We start from the raw sequence: 12,029 nt of genomic DNA on the forward strand, positions 1-12,029 counted from the left end.
CCTCCTGTGCCGGGGAGCGTGCGGCACACACTAGTCCTCCTGTGCCGGGGAGCGTGCGGCACACACTAGCCCTCCTGTGCCAGGAGCGTGCGGCACACACTAGTCCTCCTGTGCCGGGGAGCGTACGGCACACACTAGCCCTCCTGTGCCGGGGAGCGTATGGCACACACTAGCCCTCCTGTGCCAGGAGCGTGCGGCACACACTAGTCCTCCTGTGCCGGGGAGCGTACGGCACACACTAGTCCTCCTGTGCCGGGGAGCGTACGGCACACACTAGCCCTCCTGTGCTGGGGAGCGTGCGGCACACACTAGTCCTCCTGTGCAGGGGAGCGTACGGCACACACTAGCCCTCCTGTGCTGGGGAGCGTGCGGCACACACTAGTCCTCCTGTGCCGGGGAGCGTGCGGCACACACTAGTCCTCCTGTGCCAGGAGCGTGCGGCACACACTAGTCCTCCTGTGCAGGGGAGCGTACGGCACACACTAGCCCTCCTGTGCTGGGGAGCGTGCGGCACACACTAGTCCTCCTGTGCCGGGGAGCGTGCGGCACACACTAGTCCTCCTGTGCAGGGGAGCGTACAGCACACACTAGCCCTCCTGTGCCGGGGAGCGTGCGGCACACACTAGTCCTCCTGTGCCGGGGAGCGTGCGGCACACACTAGTCCTCCTGTGCCGGGGAGCGTGCGGCACACACTAGTCCTCCTGTGCCGGGGAGCGTACGGCACACACTAGCCCTCCTGTGCCGGGGAGCGTACGGCACACACTAGCCCTCCTGTGCCGGGGAGCGTACGGCACACACTAGCCCTCCTGTGCCGGGGAGCGTGCGGCACACACTAGTCCTCCTGTGCAGGGGAGCGTACGGCACACACTAGCCCTCCTGTGCCGGGGAGCGTGCGGCACACACTAGTCCTCCTGTGCAGGGGAGCGTACGGCACACACTAGCCCTCCTGTGCTGGGGAGCGTGCGGCACACACTAGTCCTCCTGTGCTGGGGAGCGTGCGGCACACACTAGTCCTCCTGTGCAGGGGAGCGTACGGCACACACTAGCCCTCCTGTGCTGGGGAGCGTGCGGCACACACTAGTCCTCCTGTGCTGGGGAGCGTGCGGCACACACTAGTCCTCCTGTGCCAGGAGCGTGCGGCACACACTAGCCCTCCTGTGCTGGGGAGCGTGCGGCACACACTAGTCCTCCTGTGCCGGGGAGCGTGCGGCACACACTAGTCCTCCTGTGCCAGGAGCGTGCGGCACACACTAGTCCTCCTGTGCAGGGGAGCGTACGGCACACACTAGCCCTCCTGTGCTGGGGAGCGTGCGGCACACACTAGTCCTCCTGTGCTGGGGAGCGTGCGGCACACACTAGTCCTCCTGTGCAGTGGGAGCGTACGGCACACACTAGCCCTCCTGTGCTGGGGAGCGTGCGGCACACACTAGCCCTCCTGTGCTGGGGAGCGTGCGGCACACACTAGTCCTCCTGTGCCGGGGAGCGTGCGGCACACACTAGTCCTCCTGTGCCAGGAGCGTGCGGCACACACTAGTCCTCCTGTGCAGGGGAGCGTACGGCACACACTAGCTCTCCTGTGCTGGGGAGCGTGCGGCACACACTAGTCCTCCTGTGCTGGGGAGCGTGCGGCACACACTAGTCCTCCTGTGCAGGGGAGCGTACGGCACACACTAGCCCTCCTGTGCCGGGGAGCGTGCGGCACACACTAGTCCTCCTGTGCCGGGGAGCGTGCGGCACACACTAGTCCTCCTGTGCTGGGGAGCGTGCGGCACACACTAGTCCTCGTGTGCAGGGGAGCGTATGGCACACACTAGCCCTCCTGTGCTGGGGAGCGTGCGGCACACACTAGTCCTCCTGTGCCAGGAGCGTGCGGCACACACTAGTCCTCCTGTGCCGGGGAGCGTGCGGCACACACTAGCCCTCCTGTGCCGGGGAGCGTGCGGCACACACTAGTCCTCCTGTGCCGGGGAGCGTGCGGCACACACTAGTCCTCCTGTGCCAGGAGCGTGCGGCACACACTAGCCCTCCTGTGCCGGGGAGCGTGCGGCACACACTAGCCCTCCTGTGCCGGGGAGCGTGCGGCACACACTAGCCCTCCTGTGCCGGGGAGCGTGCGGCACACACTAGTCCTCCTGTGCCAGGAGCGTGCGGCACACACTAGTCCTCCTGTGCCAGGAGCGTGCGGCACACACTAGTCCTCCTGTGCCAGGAGCGTGCGGCACACACTAGTCCTCCTGTGCCAGGAGCGTGCGGCACACACTAGCCCTCCTGTGCCGGGGAGCGTGCGGCACACACTAGCCCTCCTGTGCCGGGGAGCCTGCGGCACACACTAGTCCTCCTGTGCCGGGGAGCGTGCGGCACACTCTAGTCCTCCTGTGCAGGGGAGCGTACGGCACACACTAGCCCTCCTGTGCCAGGAGCGTGCGGCCCACACTAGCCCTCCTGTGCCAGGAGCGTGCGGCACACACTAGTCCTCCTGTGCCGGGGAGCGTGCGGCACACACTAGTCCTCCTGTGCCGGGGAGCGTGCGGCACACACTAGTCCTCCTGTGCCGGGGAGCGTGCGGCACACACTAGTCCTCCTGTGCTGGGGAGCGTGCGGCACACACTAGCCCTCCTGTGCCGGGGAGCGTGCGGCACACACTAGCCCTCCTGTGCTGGGGAGCGTGCGGCACACACTAGCCCTCCTGTGCCGGGGAGCGTGCGGCACACACTAGCCCTCCTGTGCCGGGGAGCGTGCGGCACACACTAGTCCTCCTGTGCCGGGGAGCGTGCGGCACACACTAGTCCTCCTGTGCTGGGGAGCGTGCGGCACACACTAGCCCTCCTGTGCCGGGGAGCGTGCGGCACACACTAGCCCTCCTGTGCTGGGGAGCGTGCGGCACACACTAGCCCTCCTGTGCCGGGGAGCGTGCGGCACACACTAGCCCTCCTGTGCCGGGGAGCGTGCGGCACACACTAGTCCTCCTGTGCCGGGGAGCGTGCGGCACACACTAGTCCTCCTGTGCTGGGGAGCGTGCGGCACACACTAGTCCTCCTGTGCCGGGGAGCGTGCGGCACACACTAGTCCTCCTGTGCCGGGGAGCGTGCGGCACACACTAGTCCTCCTGTGCTGGGGAGCGTGCGGCACACACTAGCCCTCCTGTGCCGGGGAGCGTGCGGCACACACTAGCCCTCCTGTGCTGGGGAGCGTGCGGCACACACTAGTCCTCCTGTGCCGGGGAGCGTGCGGCACACACTAGCCCTCCTGTGCCGGGGAGCGTGCGGCACACACTAGTCCTCCTGTGCCGGGGAGCGTGCGGCACACACTAGCCCTCCTGTGCTGGGGAGCGTGCGGCACACACTAGCCCTCCTGTGCCGGGGAGCGTGCGGCACACACTAGCCCTCCTGTGCCGGGGAGTGTGCGGCACACACTAGTCCTCCTGTGCCGGGGAGCGTGCGGCACACACTAGTCCTCCTGTGCTGGGGAGCGTGCGGCACACACTAGCCCTCCTGTGCCGGGGAGCGTGCGGCACACACTAGCCCTCCTGTGCCGGGGAGCGTGCGGCACACACTAGTCCTCCTGTGCCGGGGAGCGTGCGGCACACACTAGTCCTCCTGTGCTGGGGAGCGTGCGGCACACACTAGCCCTCCTGTGCCGGGGAGCGTGCGGCACACACTAGCCCTCCTGTGCCGGGGAGCGTGCGGCACACACTAGTCCTCCTGTGCCGGGGAGCGTGCGGCACACACTAGCCCTCCTGTGCCGGGGAGCGTGCGGCACACACTAGCCCTCCTGTGCCGGGGAGCGTGCGGCACAGCCATCACCCCGATAATCCACGTGTGATGCAGACATGAACTTCTGTCCTCTCTCCTCCGCACAGACCGAGGTGATGAATCTCCGCCGCCTCCTCCTCCTCCTCCGCTGCTGAACACTCCGCAGTTGAGAGCGGATCAGCGCCCGGCTCCTTGAACCGCCGGCATCTCTGCTCCCTCCTGACCCTGCGCCGGCATCTCTGCTCCCTCCTGACCCTGCGCCGGCATCTCTGCTCCCTCCTGACCCTGCGCCGGCATCTCTGCTCCCTCCTGACCCTGCGCCGGCATCTCTGCTCCCTCCTGACCCTGCGCCGGCCCCCGCCGCCATCCATCCTCTTTACAGCAATGCTTAATGTTTGCTAATGGAAGAGCCGGCCCTATGGACAGCCCGGCGCCCCCGTCACTGGAGGAGGACCCAGCAGCACCTCTCCCAAGTGGAGGTCGTGGGAACCGGTGAGAGGAGGTGTGAGCGCATCAGTGTCCCCCACCCGGCTCCCTGACTGCTGCCCACCAGGTACTGTCTGCTTCCGTCTCCTCTCCATAGTGCACAGGGGGTGGGGGAGCGTCCTCTTTCTATGTCCCCCCTTCCCATCACTTCCTATAGAAAAGAATCACCTATCACCCAGATCTGTGCAGTGATGTCTCATTAGAGCACAGCCAAAGTCAGCAGAGTTTAAGACACTGGTGAAGAAGTGGCTTTCCCTGCTATCCTCTGCTATCCTCTGCTATCCCCTGCTATCCTCTGCTATCCTCTGCTATCCTCTGCTATCCTCTGCTATCCTCTGCTAGCCCCTGCTATCCTCTGCTAGCCCCTGCTATCCTCTGCTATCCTCTGCTAGCCCCTGCTATCCTCTGCTATCCTCTGCTATCCTCTGCTAGCCCCTGCTATCCTCTGCTATCCTCTGCTATCCTCTGCTATCCTCTGCTAGCCCCTGCTATCCTCTGCTAGCCCCTGCCACCCCATGTCCCCTTACTACCCCCTGTTATGTCCTGCCACCTCCTTTGAGCCTTGACACCCTCTGCTATCCCCAGCCACCTCCTGACTCCTCTGCCACCCTCTACTACCCTTTCCATCTCCTGCCACCCCATACCCCCCCCCCGCTACCCCCTGCCATTTCCTGCCACCTCTTGTGACCCTTGCCACCCTCTGCTATCCCCTGACCCCTCTGCCACCCCCTACCACTCCTTCCATCTCCTGACACCCCCTGCCATCCCCTGCCATCCCTGATGTCACTTGCCACCCTCTGCTATTCTCTGCCATCCCCTGCTACCTTATGCCCCCCGTGCCATTTCTTGCCACCCCCTGCCACCCTCCGTTATCCCCTGCCATGCCCATGACCCCCCTACCACCACTGCCATCCCTTGACACCCCCTGACAACTCTTGACACACTTTGCTATCCTCTGCCCTCCCTGTCATCCCCTGCCACACTCTGCTATCCCCTTCCACCCCATGCCCCCCCTGCTACCCCCTGACATTTCCTGCCACCTCCTGTGACCCTTGCCACCCTCTGCTATCCACTGACACCCCCTACCACCTCTGCCATGCCCTGACACCCCCTGCCATGCCCTGACACCCCCTGCCATGCCCTGACACCCCCTGCCATGCCCTGACACCCCCTGCCATGCCCTGACACCCCCTGCCGCTTCTGATGTCCCCTGCCACCCTCTGCTATCCCCTGCCATTTCCTGCCACCTCCTGTGACCCTTGCCACCTTCCACCCCTGCCATGCCATGCTATGCCCTGGGACTTGTGCGTGTCTTCGGTCACTAGGTGTCACATTGATGGAGTTGCACCGCAGCCGGCTGCACTGGAACCTACAGACCGGCCATAAAGGAGACGTCAGACACTGTTTATTTTTTTCCCCATTTTTTTTCTTTCCTTCTAAGAATCATTGTAATGGACTGTATCTGCTCATATGTTCACTGTGAAACCTAGCAAACACTCCAGTGTCATCAGGCGCTAGCATTGTGGCCCTTACTATATTAAAGGGAATCTGTCACCAGGTTTTTTCCACCTAATCTGAGAGCAGCATTACATAGGTGCAGAGACCCTGATTCCAGCGATGTGTCACTTACTGGGCTGCTTAGTGTAGTTTTGATAAAATCACTGATTAATCAGCAGTAGATTATCATTACAGGACTACTTGGCGTGCTGCAGGTAGTCCAGCATATCTATAAGCTCTGTATAACTGTCAGATCTGCAGCAGAGAAAACATTGATTTTATCAAAACGACAGCAAAAAGCTCAGCAAGTGACACATCGCTGGAATCAGGGTCTCTGCCCCTACATTATGCTGCTCTCAGGTGGGGGAATAAAAACCTGGTGACAGATTCCATTTAAAGATGTTTACTCTTTTGAGTGTATATATATATATATATCTATATATGTATATATATATATATATATATATATATATATATATATATATATATATTTATATATATATATTTATTTATGTATATATATATATGTATATATATATCCATATATATATATATATATATATATATATATATACTTACAGTATATATTGTATTTTACTTAAATGCATGAATCTTGGGCTAAAAATTATTGGATTTAGGTTTCATTTAACATGTTGCACCATTTTCCTTTTCCAGGCACTTAGTTTCTTTGCAAGGTACAACTTTGATGTGGTCATTGGCTGAGAGGAGCAGATAAAAGAGCTACAAGCTCTCCTGTGAGGATGAGCTCACTGATGGGTCCTCAGTTCACTCATTCTGCAGAGAGGCAATAGACAGTGTTATAAAGTGAGCTTATAAAAGGCAAATGATGTAAAATGAAAATGAACTACAAAAATTTGTGTTTTTAGCCCATCTACATACCGTATATGATAAAATCTTTAAAATGCTGTGGAATTAATGAGAGTAAAATAAATAAATAAAATTAAGAAAGTGATAAACAAATTCATACAAACAAGTCCTTAAAGGTGGAGAAAACCAGTCGTGGATAACCCCTTTAAGATATTGAAATGCAGCATTTTGGCTCCTGAAGACACTGATGTTTTGACTATGTTTTAAAGTGAATATGAGTAAATAAGTCCAATAATATATATATATATATATAGTGAATCTAATCTTCTTACATTACGACTTGTTTCTCATTGTGCGTCTCAAGTGCATAGCAATATAACTTAGTTGAATTTTTTTGAGCTTCAGCCCCTCCATAGATTTTGTTTCTACGGCATAATTTGTCAACTTCCTGCAACCACCACTAGATGGCGCTCCGGAGTGAACTGCATACATATTTAATACCAAGCTCAATGCATCTGCAGTATTCACTAAGCTCCTGGGCTCCCCCTAGTGGTGACAGCTAGAATTTTAGAAATTAACTTTCTGACTATGCAGAGGATTTCTGTGGCAGAAAACGTTTATACATAAAGAAATAATATTGAAGGCTGTGAAGGGATTTCTAGCTATTATTTTAACCACTCGGATGCTGGTCTGCAAATAAGTAACAATGTTTTAAAGGAAAAAAAAAATGCCTCAAACTTGTAGATATGAGTTTGTGCTAATAATTTCTGACTGTCATCCCTACAGACAGGCCTGGGTTCAGAAGTTCAGACCCCTCTCCCCGTCTGCCCCCTGCTGGTGTTAATAAGGGGGTGAGGGCACTGATTTAAGCCCGGGCCCCTCGTCTTTTGTCTGCGAGTGAAGTTATTTCTTCTTTACAGAATTAATTCTGCTATAACCTGAATTCAGATAAGAGTGCAGCGAGCGAGCGGCCCTGCGGGGAGCGGACAGGCGACCCTACAGCGAGCGAGCGGCCCTGCGGGGAGCGGACGGGCAACCCTACAGCGAGCGAGCGGCCCTGCGGGGAGCAGAAGGGCGACTCTACAGCGAGCGGCCCTGCGGGGAGCAGACGGGCGACCCTACAGCGAGCGAGAGGCCCTGCGGGGAGCAGAAGGGCGACTCTACAGGCAGCGAGCGGCCCTGCGGGGAGCAGAAGGGCGACTCTACAGGCAGCGAGCGGCCCTGCGGGGAGCAGAAGGGCGACTCTACAGCGAGCGGCCCTGCGGGGAGCAGACGGGCGACCCTACAGCGAGCGAGAGGCCCTGCGGGGAGCAGAAGGGCGACTCTAAAGCAAGCGAGCGGCCCTGCGGGGAGCGGACGGGCGACCCTACAGCGAGGGAGCGGACGGTGGCCATTCAGCTCATAGGCTGCTCACATTTATTTATTTTGGAAATCAAGCTATGTAGAAAAGTCACCCAGGACGAGAAACACTGGCAAGAAGTATGGATGGATGGAAAATAAAAGGATAGATAGATAGATAGATAGATAGATAGAGGGATAGATAGATAGATAGATAGATAGAGGGATAGATAGATAGATGGATAGATAGATAGATAGATAGATAGATAGATAGATAGATAGATAGATAGATAGATAGATAGATAGATAGAGGGATAGATAGAGGGATAGAGAGATAGATAGATAGATAGATGGATAGATAGAGGGATAGATAGATAGATAGAGGGATAGATAGATAGATAGATAGATAATAGATAGATAGATAGATAGAGGGATAGAGGGATAGATAGAGGGATAGAGAGATAGATAGATAGAGGGATAGATAGATGGATAGAGGGATAGATAGATAGATAAATAGAGGGATAGATAGAGGGATAGATAGATAGAGGGATAGATAGATAGATAGATAGATAGATAGATACATAGATAGAGGGATAGATAGATAGATAGATAGAGGGATAGATAGATACATAGATAGATAGATACATAGATAGAGGGATAGATAGATACATAGATAGAGGGATAGATAGATAGATAGATAGATAGATAGATAGATAAATAGATAGATAGATAGAGGGATAGATAGATAGATAGATAAATAGATAGATAGATAGAGGGATAGATAGATAAATAGATAGATAGATAGAGGGATAGATAGATAGATAGATAGATAGAGAGATAGATAGATAGAGGGATAGATAGATAGATAGATAGATAGATAGATAGATAGATAGATAGAGGGATAGATAGATAGATAGATAGATAGATAGAGGGATAGATAGATAGATAGATAAATAGATAGATAGATAGAGGGATAGATATAAATATATGGGAGGAGAGATTTTACATAGATTTAGACTGATGGATAATCAGATCGATAGATGGAGGGATAAAAAGACACAGATTGATTCTATTGTGTTCTTTCATCAAGTGGCTTGCATGGTGCTAATAACTCCTCTTTGCTATGACATGATGTAATGTACAGTGTATGTAGTAGCGCAGCATGTACTAGTGTAACAATGTAATACTGTAGCAAAATAGCAGTGTTGCAGTGTGCTATTGTAGTAGTGTAATAGCATAGCAAAGTAGCAGTATAGCAAGGTAGCAATGTATTGGTGTAGTGGTATAGTAGTGTAGTGGAGCAGCAGTGTAATAGTGTAGTAGAGCAGCAGTGTAGTAGTTTAGTGGTGTAGTGGTGTAGTAGAGCAGCAGTGTAGTAGCGGTGTAGTAGAGGAGCAGTATAATAGTGTAGTAGAGCAGCATTGTAGTGGTGTACTAGAGCAGCAGTGTAGTAGCGGTGTAGTAGAGCAGCAGTGTAGTAGTGGTGTAGTAGAGGAGCAGTATAACAGTGCAGTAGGGCAGCAGTGTAGTGGTTAGCGGTGTAGTACAGCAGCAGTGTAGTGGTGTATAGTAGTGGTGTAGTAGAGCAGCAGTTTAGTAGCGGTGTAGTAGAGCAGCAGTGTATTAGTGTAGTAGAGCAGCAGTGTAGTAGCGGTGTAGTAGAGCAGCAGTGTATTAGTGTAGTAGAGCAGCAGTGTAGTAGCGGTGTAGTAGAGCAGCAGTGTAGTAGTGGTGTAGTAAAGTAGCAGTGTAGTAGCCGTGTAGTAGAGCATCAATGTCGTAGCGGTGTAGTAGAGGAGCAGTGTAGTAGTGGTGTAGTAGAGGAGCAGTGTAGTAGTGGTGTACTAGAGCAGCAGTGTAGTAGCGGTGTAGTAGAGCAGCAGTGTAGTAGCGGTGTAGTAGAGGAGCAGTATAATAATGTAGTAGGGCAACAGTGTAGTGGATAGCAGTGTAGTACAGCAGCATTGTAGTGGTGTAGGGGTGTAGTAGAAGAGCGGTGTAGTAGAGCAGCAGTGTAGCAGCAGTGTAGTAGCGGTGTAGTAGAGCAGCAGTGTAGTAGAGCAGCAGTGTAGTAGCGGTGTAGTAGAGGAGCAGTATAATAGTGTAGTAGGGCAGCAGTGTAGTGGTTAGCAGTGTAGTAGAAGAGCGGTGTAGTAGAGCAGCAGTGTAGTGGTGTAGCGGTGTAGTAGAAGAGCGGTGTAGTAGAGCAGCAGTGTAGTGGTGTAGCGGTGTAGTAGAAGAGCGGTGTAGTAGAGCAGCAGTGTAGTAGCGGTGTAGTAAAGGAGCAGTATAATAGTGTAGTAGAGCAGCAGTGTAGTAGTGTAGTAGATCAGCAGTGTAGTAGTGTAGTAGATCAGCAGTGTAGAAGTGTAGTAGAGCAGCAGTGTAGTAGTGTAGTAGAGCAGCAGTGTAGTAGTGTAGTAGATCAGCAGTGTAGAAGTGTAGTAGAGCAGCAGTGTAGTAGTGTAGTAGAGCAGCAGTGTAGTAGTGTAGTAGATCAGCAGTGTAGTAGTGTAGTAGAGCAGCAGTGTAGTAGCGGTGTAGTAAAGGAGCAGTATAATAGTGTAGTAGAGCAGCAGTGTAGTAGTGTAGTAGATCAGCAGTGTAGTAGTGTAGTAGATCAGCAGTGTAGAAGTGTAGTAGAGCAGCAGTGTAGTAGTGTAGTAGAGCAGCAGTGTAGTAGTGTAGTAGATCAGCAGTGTAGTAGTGTAGTAGATCAGCAGTGTAGTAGTGTAGTAGAGCAGCAGTGTAGTAGAGCAGCAGTGTAGCGGTATAGCGGTGTAGTCTAGTAATGTAGCAATATTAGGAATGTTTCTCAGTGCGTTATACTATGCATATAAAGTATGTCAGCGCTGGTAACGCCCCCTGCTGATTATAAGTGTGCATAGTTTAGCTGTGAATTATCAGATAATTAAAATGAATGAATTAATGCAATGCTGCAGCGTGCTGGGCTTTCTCCGTGTCTCTTGTAACCTGAATTTGGTATTCTGGTCTGGCCGGGGAGGATCGCTCCGTGTACCTACATTATCCCCAACTCTGAAAATCATGACGAGTGCGAGTTGTGTTTTGCATTTGGAAAATTCTTTGAAAAATTGGAAGGAGGAAGTTACAAAAGTGGTGGAGTCTCCTGGTCAACACCCCATTTTTTATACTCCGGTGGAGTCTCCTGGTCAACACCCCATTTTTTATACTCCGGTGGAGTCTCCTGGCCAACACCCCATTTTTTATAGTCCGGTGGAGACTCCTGGCCAACACCCCATTTTATATAGTCCGGTGGAGTCTCCTGGCCAACACCCCATTTTATATAGTCCGGTGGAGTCTCCTGGCCAACACCCCATTTTATATAGTCCGGTGGAGTCTCCTGGCCAACGCCCCATTTTTTATAGTCCAGTGGAGTCTCCTTGTCAACACCCCATTTTTTATAGTCCGGTGGAGACTCCTGGCCAACACCCCATTTTTTATAGTCCGGTGGAGTCTCCTGGTCAACACCCCATTTTTTATACTCCGGTGGAGTCTCCTGGCCAACACCCCATTTTTTATAGTCCGGTGGAGACTCCTGGCCAACACCCCATTTTTTATACTCCGGTGGAGTCTCCTGGTCAACACCCCATTTTTTATAGTCCGGTGGAGTCTCCTGGTCAACACCCCATTTTTTATAGTCCGGGGGAGTCTCCTGGCCAACACCCCATTTTTTATACTCCGGTGGAGTCTCCTGGTCAACACCCCATTTTTTATAGTCCGGTGGAGACTCCTGGCCAACACCTCATTTTTTATAGTCCGGTGGAGTCTCCTGGTCAACACCCCATTTTTTATAGTCCAGTGGAGTCTCCTGGTCAACACCCCATTTTTTATAGTCCGGTGGAGTCTCCTGGCCAACACCCCATTTTTTATAGTCCGGTGGAGTCTCCTGGCCAACACCCCATTTTTTATATTCCGGTGGAGTCTCCTGGTCAACACCCCATTTTTTATAGTCCAGTGGAGACTCCTGGCCAACACCCCATTTTTTATAGTCCGGTGGAGTCTCCTGGTCAACACCCCATTTTTTATAGTCCAGTGGAGTCTCCTGGTCAACACCCCATTTTTTATAGTCCGGTGGAGTCTCCTGGCCAACACCCCATTTTTTATAGT

The 12,029-nt window shown here is 53.3% G+C and overlaps 1 protein-coding gene across 2 annotated transcripts in view; it reads left to right on the forward strand.

Annotated features, from left to right (window-relative positions):
* Window positions 1-4,018: 4,018 nt before the first annotated feature.
* The window catches only part of ESRRG (estrogen related receptor gamma), a 1,119,561-nt gene continuing 1,111,550 nt past the window's right edge, over window positions 4,019-12,029 (forward strand). The window contains exon 1 of one of the 2 annotated variants that reach the window (XM_075339129.1): window positions 4,019-4,305. The gene's annotated coding sequence lies outside the window, so the exon portion shown is untranslated. The remainder of the gene's footprint in view (window positions 4,306-12,029) is intronic. The other variant, XM_075339124.1, reaches the window with a different exon arrangement.

The sequence above is a fragment of the Anomaloglossus baeobatrachus genome, chromosome 3, assembly GCF_048569485.1.
Source record: "Anomaloglossus baeobatrachus isolate aAnoBae1 chromosome 3, aAnoBae1.hap1, whole genome shotgun sequence".
In the NCBI taxonomy this organism is placed as follows: domain Eukaryota; kingdom Metazoa; phylum Chordata; class Amphibia; order Anura; family Aromobatidae; genus Anomaloglossus; species Anomaloglossus baeobatrachus.